Source organism: Saccopteryx leptura, chromosome 1, assembly GCF_036850995.1.
Source record: "Saccopteryx leptura isolate mSacLep1 chromosome 1, mSacLep1_pri_phased_curated, whole genome shotgun sequence".
In the NCBI taxonomy this organism is placed as follows: Eukaryota; Metazoa; Chordata; class Mammalia; order Chiroptera; family Emballonuridae; genus Saccopteryx; species Saccopteryx leptura.
Window position 1 is genome coordinate 33751314 of NC_089503.1, and position 5554 is coordinate 33756867.

A 5554-nucleotide genomic window follows, 5' to 3' on the forward strand; every position below is an offset into this window, starting at 1 on the left:
GGTGGAACTGCAGTTTTAAAGGATATTGCATCCTTAAACTGAAATTCTTCAGCTTTAAAGAATTGGACCTTGTGGCAGACTATGAGAGTGACTTGTTTGGAATGTGCAAACAAGTTGCTCCACTGGTTGATATGACCTAGTTTCATCACCGTGATCAACAGCAGCAGCAGCATTACTATTGCAGTAACAGTGGTTACCATTGACAGGATGCTCGCTGTCTGCCTAGTGATATATCTAATTAAAATTTCAAAACCACACACAGCAGGGGTGATTATCCTTATTTTACAGATGAGGAAACTGATATCAGAGATGTCAAGTGACTTTGAAAGAAAACAAGTGTTTTATCAATGCCAGACCTTATCAAAATCCAAATTTCAATCCAAAACCCAATCCCTTAATAATTGCACCTTATTTCTTCCTACCAAGTGAGATCTGGAAATAATGGGCTTGTGTATAATTGGTATAACTATAGGCATCCAGTAAATCAGTTCATAAACGTTTATTTCATCACTGTCACAAGCTATCCCAAATCTTAGTGACTTACTTGCATCAGCAATGATATTACACTTAATGATTTGGTGACATAAGAATTCAACCAGGCTTAGCTGGGCAGTTCTTCTACTCCACATGGCATTAACCAGGATAACTAGATGGCCTTCAGTTGAAGGTTGTCTGGTCTGGAGTTTCACACACATGTCCAGCGTCTTAGCAAGACAAACTGGAAGGCAGGGCTCGGCTGCACCCTTCTCCCTCTCCAACCATCACCTCTTGATGGGAAAACAGTCAAAGAATGTGCAATCGCACTCAATCAATCCCAATACTATAAAATCACTGGAGGAAATTCAACAGAAATAAGAAGGGAGATAATTTGGCAGTTTGAAATATATATTCATTTTCTAAGGCTGCCATAACAAAATACCACTGGCTGAGTGGCTTTACCAACAGAAATTTATTTTCTCATAATTATGGAGGCTGGAATTCCAAGTTCAAGGTGCAAGCAGGGTTGGTTTCCTCGGTAGCCTCTCTCCAAGGTTTATAGGTGGCCATCCCTTGCTTGTCTTTACATGGTCTTTCCTCTGTGCACACTCATCCCTGATGTCACTCTCTCTTCTTATAAGGACACCTGTCACATTGGATTAAAGCTCCACCCATCCACATTTTAACTTAAGCACCTCTTTAAAGACCCTATCTCCAAATCGGGTTACATTCTGAAGTACTAAAGATTAGGACTTCAACATATGAACGGGGGGGGGGGGGGGATGCATGCAAATCAGTTCATAACAAATGCAAATATAATGCCATTTATATAAGTTGGAAAACTGAGGTCCAAAAGAAAAAAAATTATTAGCCAAGGTTGGTATGTATATCAGTGATAGAGTTCTTTGCAGTGCTGTCCCTTTCCAAACACAAGAGATGATTCCAAGACTTATATCTTGACTTATAGGAGGCAAGAAACTGAGGCAGGGAACACCAAGAAAGGTCCAGTGTGGGAGCCAGAGATTCCTCCTTTTCTCTTGAAATTTTAGGCTTTTTACAATTGCTTTCATTCCAAATCGTTGGGTTCACCACCCTATCAGCAAACCCAGATCTCCGGCCAACTTGTTTCTTTTCCCATTTCTTTGCTGACATTTCTGGCATTCAAGTCACTATTTAGATTCTGAATCACAGTCATATTGAAGAATATGATGTCCTTGTTTCTGTCTCAACATAGATCTGTCAAGACTTTGGGAACATCTTCTCAGTGATTTGTAAACTCAGACTCATTCTGGGACTCTTGAGTCATCGCATTAGTGCCCCCTAATTTGCAGTGTATACTCCATCTTTGATTTGTAGCTCTTGGGTTTCAAGAATAACCTGCATCTTAGAAAGGAGTCTTCCTATGTTCTCTCTAGGCTTCTTCTAGGATGCATCTGCTATCTTCTAGGATGAAGGTGGGGGTGGGGGGAAACTCCAGAAGTAAGTTAAGCCTTCCTGCAACATAGTGCAATTAGTGTTCAATAGTCTTCTTCCGATCTCGCCTCACATTCTAATCTGTGTTCTTATGTTGTAAGAGGTTAGAAAACAAGTCTTCCCAGAGATAAAAAGCACAGTTTAATTCTGACATTTTTGCAAAATTATATTAATCTTCAATCATATACCAGCCACATCATAAGGGATGGAGAGGGCAGTTAGTTCATTGAGACTGGCTTGTAGCAATACTCTAACACAAGTAAACTGTAGTAAAAGCAATAATGGATATATTAAGGGAGGGAGAAGGCCAGGAAGGGTAAATGTAGTATAGTAATTAAAAGCATAAGCTTTAGAATCTGAAAATCTTGAGTTTTAATTCCTATTTCATCACTTAAGAGCTGTGTGACTTTGGGAAAGTTGGTTAACCTCTCCGTGCCTTTTCTCCAGGAACAGTCACATAATTGAGAGGATTAAACAGAAAATTAGAAGCACTGTCTTGAACAAGGTGCCTGACACAGAGTAACTGCCCAATAGATGGTAGCTATTATTTTAATCTGTCTCCCAGTGTGCCTTAAGAACTAAAAGACCTAGACTCTTGGTCCTGCCCCCGTCCCTCACTTACATTGTAAATCTGCTCTTCCTCCACAATCTTGTACACTCATTAAATGATTTCTTTAAACATGCCCTCGCTTATACCAGAATCATCTCTCCTCATTCCCCATGAACCAATCAATCACCAAGTCCTTTGATTTATTTCTAAAACATATCTCACATCCGCCCACTTTTCTAAGTCTAAGCCTCTGGTATCTCACCTGACCTGTAACAAACGCCTACCTGGACTCCATACCTAGACTCCTCTAATCCCATCTTCACAGGGCAGCCAGAGTAATCACTTTAAAATGTAAAGTTAATCACACAACTCCTTCCATTTCATGGTTTGCCAAAGCCCTGAGGATAAAAATCTAAAATGATCTACAGGCCCTGCATGATCCAACCCACATGGTTATTTCTCTGGCCTCATCTTACACTCTTCCTCTCTCTTTTATTACACCCCAGGGGTGTTACTCTGTTGGGTATCATATACAAGTCAAAGACTGTCCCACCTGTGGTAGTTTTAAACTAGGTTATAGCATTCTTTGTCAATCTTCCATTTAAGAGTGTAAAGCCAGGAGGCACGGCCAGGGCCACTATCACAGCAGCCACCTGGCCCATGCAGGTTCACATTGGATTCGGACAGTTGGTAAAGAAACAACGGAGCCAAAAACTGATAGGCCATTTTCTTTAATTCTAGCTTGCACCCGGCGGGAAAGTAAAAATACATACTGGGCTCCAAAACCCACTCCCATTCAGTGCTCACAAAGCCACTGACTTATCCGAGTTTCCTAGAATCAAAGGTTTCTAGCTCACCAGCCTTATTCTCCTCAGTTCCCCATCTCCTTCCTTCTCCCTGCATAAACTCTACACAAACTGGCCTTTCACTCAACACTCTGCCATCTTGGCTGCTTCCCCTGGCCTCCTCCACGTGGCCTTTCTCTGCTCTGCTCTCTAACGCTAATCCCAGGAACCAAGAGCGCAAACTCTCGTTCTGCCCCCACTTTATAGTGTAGCTTCACAACCTCTAATCCAATATACAAAATAGGGAAGTCTCTAATACAAAGTCACTTCTCTGAGGCATGATTGGATTGTACCACCCCACATCAAAAAGGGTGGGAAAGGCTTAATCCTAAAACCAAGCCCCAGGCTACAAGGATTCTCAACACACATTAATATCACCTGGGCGACGGCCTCATGTGGGCAGTGCCATTTTTAACAAAGTGAGCATAATACATTTTATCTGCCCAACAAAGAGGTAAAGTCAAATTTTCTTCTACCTGCATGTAGGCCAGACTTACTGACTCACTTTTAACACATAGAATGTGGCAAAAGGGAAGCTATGCAACTTTTGAGGCTAAGTAACACAAAAAAATAACATCTACCTGACTCTCTTCTACTTGCTTGCTCTGGGGGAAGCTAACCGCCATATTGTGAGGACACTCAATCAGCCTGTGAAGAGGTCCATGTGGGCAGAATTGAAACCTCCCACCAACAAACAGCCTTGGTTTACTTTCTGCTTGAATGGCCTGAAAATGGTCCCCTAGTCTCTATCAAGTCTTGAGATGACTGCAGCCCTGGCTAAATCTTAACTGCAACATCATAAGACACCTGCCCTGCTACACCCCTCCAAGCCAGAACTGCTAAGCTACACTGATGGAGAATTCCTTCAAACATGGTGTAAGCATTCCAAAAACATGGTGTAATAAAAGTTTATTTTCATTTTAAACTTATAAGTTTGGGGGTAATTTGTTACACAGCACTAACTAAAACCTTGCCTCAGGAGCTTCACAGAGACTTCTTTCTCTCTCTTTTTTTTAGAACACTTTCCTCTTCTATTCCTCCAGCTAATCCTTATTAAGGATGCAGAGGAGTACAGGATAGTATGAAAGCAGAAATGGACAATCCCATTCTGTTCTGGTGGAGGAGAGACAGAGATAATAGCATGCTTATGGGGCTTTGTATATTTCTAAGGAAAAGCTAGAGAGAACTGCTTCCTCTTTTCTGCTTTTCTGAATTATTTACCATTCACAGCAGCCTGAGACCACTTAAAGCAGTGGACCTAGAGCAATCCCCCACCGCAAAGGTTGTCATATTGAAAAAACACAGAGCTAAAACTGAATTTTGACAGAGGACTAGAGTTCTTTGTTAATTCATGATATGACTGATATTTTCCAGATAGTATATTGGGGGGATTTTCAAAGTTTCTGGAAAGTTCCAATACCAAACAGACAGAACTACATGATCATCAACTCTATGAGCTCTTCATCCCCCTAATAAGAATTGATGGTGTTGACCAGCATGACCTGTGAGTCCTTTCATTTCTGAGCCTTGCAGATCAGATGAAGATGTTAGGATCTCATATGCAAATTGATGGACAATGTTTTTCTATCAACTGAAAAGGAGGGTATTTTCCAGGATCAATGCAGAAGATAAAGGAACTTAGGAGAAGAGCCCCGTGTATTGTTACCAATTATTTACATTTGTTTGCAGAAGTGATGGGGGAAAGGACGATTTGGGGATAAACAGGAAGCAGAAATGTGATGCCTTACAGAGCAGAGTCTGTGAGCCTGGGGAATGCTGGTCAAGTTCACCATGTGTTCTGAGCACAGGGCTTCCATGGGATGAATTAATGCCCATATGAAATGGTCTCAGCAAATGAAGAGGTAAGAGCCTCCTGGCCTCCTCATTTTCTGTCCCTCACTTTTTCCCTGATCTAAATCCAGTGTTGCCCCCTCCTATGTGACTAGTGGCATGTTGCCAATAGGAACACTGCTAACTGCGGGCGTTGAGAAAAGCTAGTCATTCTTCTGGCCTTCATTCCTTGCCAGAATCCTTCTACTCTGGTTTCCAGAAGGTACTCTTGTCGCATCCTATTACTTCCACCACTTTTAGAATGGTATCACCTCAGTGAGGTACCATCGTTTCTCTCCTTACAAAAGAAAACAGACCTAGTTTCTTTAACCTTTCAGCAGAAGCAAATTCCCCAAGTCCCTCTGTCATTCTGGTTGCC